This window comes from Nematolebias whitei, chromosome 19 (genome assembly GCF_014905685.2).
Source record: "Nematolebias whitei isolate Nwh7 chromosome 19, NemWhi1, whole genome shotgun sequence".
NCBI lineage: Eukaryota > Metazoa > Chordata > Actinopteri > Cyprinodontiformes > Rivulidae > Nematolebias > Nematolebias whitei.
In genome coordinates, this window is record NC_056516.1 from 40,198,791 (window position 1) to 40,202,967 (window position 4,177).

Genomic DNA, 4,177 nt, shown 5'->3' on the forward strand with positions numbered 1-4,177 from the left:
GAGGTTCTAATCTGAGGTTCTGTTCTGACCAGAGGTTCTAATCTGAGGTTCTGTTCTGACAGAGGTTCTGGTCTGATTAAAGGTTCTGGTTGGAGAACAGCGTTTCAGTGTTAGTCAATGTTTTTCAGAACCGTACGGATCAGTAGTCCGGGGGTCTTCATGCTGATTGTTGGTGATGGTGGTAGGGAACTAAAGCTTCGAACCCTGCAGTAAAATGACATGAACCACTGCTTCGGAGCTTGTTTCGGTGCGGAAAAAGTCACGTGACACGTGACGTCCGAAACACAAACTGTTTCGTTGTTGGAATGAATCTCTGGACTGGTTCATGGTCCAAACAGCTGATTCCCTGCACCGCCTCGATTCTGACAGGTGACAGGTGGAGATGGTTCGAACTGAGAGCTTCAACACGATGAAGCATTTTAGAGGCGCTTCAATGTGTTGGAGAGCAGGTGTGTTTCTGCTGTTAGTTGAAACTGAGTGATTATGGAGCCATGCAGGGAAACAGCTGGTTCTAACATGTGGGACACTTCATTCTGCTCATCATCAGGTGGTTTTGGTATTTAAATGTCAAAAAAGTTATAGTAACGTTCAGCAGTGAAGATATTCTAGCTGTTTTTTGTTACTTTTCTTTTTTTAGCCATCCTATTTTATTTTTTTTAATAAAAAAATCTGTATGCCTTTCTATATTTGTCTATTGTTGTTGCTGTTGTCCATTGTTGTCGTCATTCTTTGTTAAATCAGGTCTCTGTTGTAAATGAGTCCTCGAGGCTCAATGGGATTTACCTGTAGAAATAAAGGTTGAATTAAAAAAAATTATCTAACCCATTTAACCCATGTATTTAATATAATTACAGTAAAATGATGTATGTGATTTTAATAATCATATATCAGTATGGGTTCAAATGATTATTTTTTAAATTTACATTAGTGTATTTCTGCAGGTGCAGTGTTTCTTGTGTTCAACTGACGTGAAGCATCATGATACTGTAGTGACCTCCGACCTCAACCTGTCTCTGAAGACCTTCAGGGGACAGGAACTGTTATTTCATTGATTTGAATCCAGAAATACAAATTATCTCATCAAGAGACTATTTAATTGTATCCTGAATTAATCAATTGAAAGAACACTCTTCTTTTTACATTATCAGTACTATTTTAAGATATCTTGATAATCAAAGTGTGTTTAGTTCATACCATTTCTAAATGTTGAAGTGAACCACTCATTTAAATCAACTGTGAAACAGTATTAATGATAATATAAAAAAGAGTGTTCTTTCAATTGATTAATTCAGGATACAATTAAATAGTCTCTTGATGAGATAATTTGTATTTCTGGATTCAAATCAATGAAATAGCAGTTCCTGTCCCCTGAAGGTCTTCAGAGACAGGTTGAGGTCGGAGGTCTAGTTCACTACAGTCCCTCCTCTATGATCAGACACTTCAGCTCCAAACATGGAGATGATGGAGACGTCATTTCATTGATATTTTAAGAACGATAAAGACTCGGACTCTGTCACAGTTACACAAGCACAATACCTTTGCAACATTTTTATTAAATCTCTTCAGTGCACATTTATCAATCTTTATTCAAAAACCTGTAAGCATGAATAAATTTTCAAACCAGACAACATAGAAAGTTGATGAATTTAAACAACCTGTTTTTACCACAGTAAAGTAGTTTCTTTAACACTAGTCACTGAAGTTCTTGGTGTGTGCCTCCAAAAGCCTAATTTGACAGCAGCATTGCAAATTGCCACAAGAGGTCAGTGTAACTGAAGCTTCAACAAATGAACCCATTTTTGAAACAATTGGCCCAACTGGTTCAGTGCTTCATAAAAGCTTCATTTGTTCATCACTACTGATTGTCCCTCAGTGGTCCTGATGCTTCTCCGTCTGTCAGTGGTCTAGATGCGTCTCCATCCCTCAGTGGTCCTGATGCTTCTCTGTCCCTCAGTGGTCCTGATGCGTCTCTGTCCCTCAGTGGTCCTGATGCATCTCTGTCCCACAGTGGTCGTGATGCTTCTCTGTCCATCAGTGGTCTAGCTGCTTCTCTGTCCATCAGTGGTCTAGCTGCTTCTCTGTCCATCAGTGGTCTAGCTGCTTCTCCGTCTGTCAGTGGTCTAGCTGCTTCTCCATCCCTCAGTGGTCTAGCTGCTTCTCCGTTCCACAGTGGTCCTGATGCTTCTCCGTCCGTCAGTGGTCCTGATGCTTCTCCGTCCCTCAGTGGTCTAGCTGCTTCTCCGTCCCTCAGTGGTCTAGCTGCTTCTCCGTCCGTCAGTGGTCCTGATGCTTCTCCGTTCCACAGTGGTCCTGATGCTTCTCCGTCCCGCAGTGGTCCTGATGCTTCTCCGTCCCGCAGTGGTCCCGATGCTTCTCCGTCCCGCAGTGGTCCTGATGATTCTTCGTTCGTCAGTGGGCCTGATGCTTCTCTGTCCCGCAGTGGTCCTGATGCTACTAAGTCTGTCAGTGGTCCTGATGCTTCTCTGTCCCACAGTGGTCTAGATGCTTCTATGTCCCTTAATGGTCTAGATGCTTCTCCGTCCCGCAGTGGTCCTGATGCTTGTCCTTCCCTCAGTGGTCTAGATGCTTCTCCGTCCGTCTGTGGTCCTGATGCTTCTCCGTCCCGCAGTGGTCTATATGCGTTCTTCTCTGCAATGTTCCGTCTTTGTTCCTTTGATCTTCTTCTTGTCCAGAAACATGTCATGCTCCTCTTCTTCTTTTAAAGCTGACTTAGCAGGTATCACTACGTGTGTGTGTGTGTCCTCCTTCAGGTCTCTTCTCATTCCTCACTCCTCAACGCTAACATACCTTGGCATCTCATTTACTCCCCCAGCTCCCCTCCCTCTTCTCACCCTTCTCCTCCTTCATCCTCCATCCTTCCTGCAGCAGGAGGAGGTGCATAACAGACCAGGTTAAACTGTGGCGTTCTCTGGTTCTTGTTCGTTGCCTCCTCCCTGTCGTTCACCTACAGCTGCCTGGAAATAACAAACAATCAAATTTAAAGCGGAGATTTTCTGAGCAGCAGAGACAGACGGGTGCAGCAGAGACAGACGGGTGCAGCAGAGACAGACGGGTACAGCTGAGCCGAGCTGACCCAATCCGTGCCGTCACAGTGGAAAAGGAGCATTACAGAGCCCCTTTTTTGCATGCAGTACCATCTGAATTGTTCAACAATGAATTTGATAATTTTTTTTCAACAAGTAGTCAGGGTGAAGCAGGACCCTCTTACCTCCACAGAAACATAATTGGATCTATGATAACTGGCGGTACACAGACTGACAGTCCACAGACTGACTGTACACTGACGGTACACTCTCTGGACCTGAGTGAAGAAATGTTAACAGGCAAGTTGGAGGCCTGTGCATCCTGTCCTGGTTCTGCTCTGTGTGTGCACGTTCTGCTCACTGTGTGTGTGTGTGTGTGTTAGTCACATGACTACACACTGTGAGACGTTTTGAGCTTGTGTTTTGTTTGTTTGTGCGTTCCATGCAGATCTTGTTTGCCTGATTGCAATCAGAGTGTCATCAGTGGAGGACGGCTGGGTGGTGCGAGCTCCTGGTGTTCCTCACCTCTAATTGCTGCCTTCTTCTTTGCAAGTCAATTAGTCTGGCGGCCAATCAGTCAGTGTGTGCGGCTGCTGGCTGGACAAGCAGCCAGGTAATCGGAAACTAGGCAACAGCTCCGACTGCACTCAGGTCCAACGGTCAGTCCAAGACGAAGTTGGTCTGCTGTCAGTGTGTCAGCCAGCCAATCAAGGAGCAGGGATTCAGATTAATCAGCCAGAGGTTGTCTGTCACCAGAACAACCCACATCCTAATTCTGTTAATTGGCTCCTGAATGCACCTTTGTCTGCGACTTTATACAAGCACAACAAGAGCAGCTGCTGCAACAAGTACAGTAGGACCGAACCGCTGAGGCTGTGTTTATACACAAAACATGCAAATCAAGTTTCACTACCAGCCACCAGACCAAGAGACACACACCAGCAGAAAAAAATCTTGAATACACTTCACCATCTGTTGTGTGTGCAAACTGAACCCTTCTGTGTTCTAAGACTCCACAATTCTCACGTAGACTTTCAGAATAACAGAGAAACTAAACAATGCAAAACACTGCACCTATTACATGTAGACAATAGTTCTCTGTCCTCTCACTGTAGACAATAGTTCTCTGTCCT

General features: G+C 44.4%; 1 protein-coding gene across 1 annotated transcript in view; it reads left to right on the forward strand.

Annotated features, from left to right (window-relative positions):
* Positions 1 to 4,177, forward strand: part of LOC119425556 (ephrin type-A receptor 7) — a 106,660-nt gene that overhangs the window by 617 nt on the left and 101,866 nt on the right. The gene's annotated exons all lie outside the window — the stretch shown is intronic.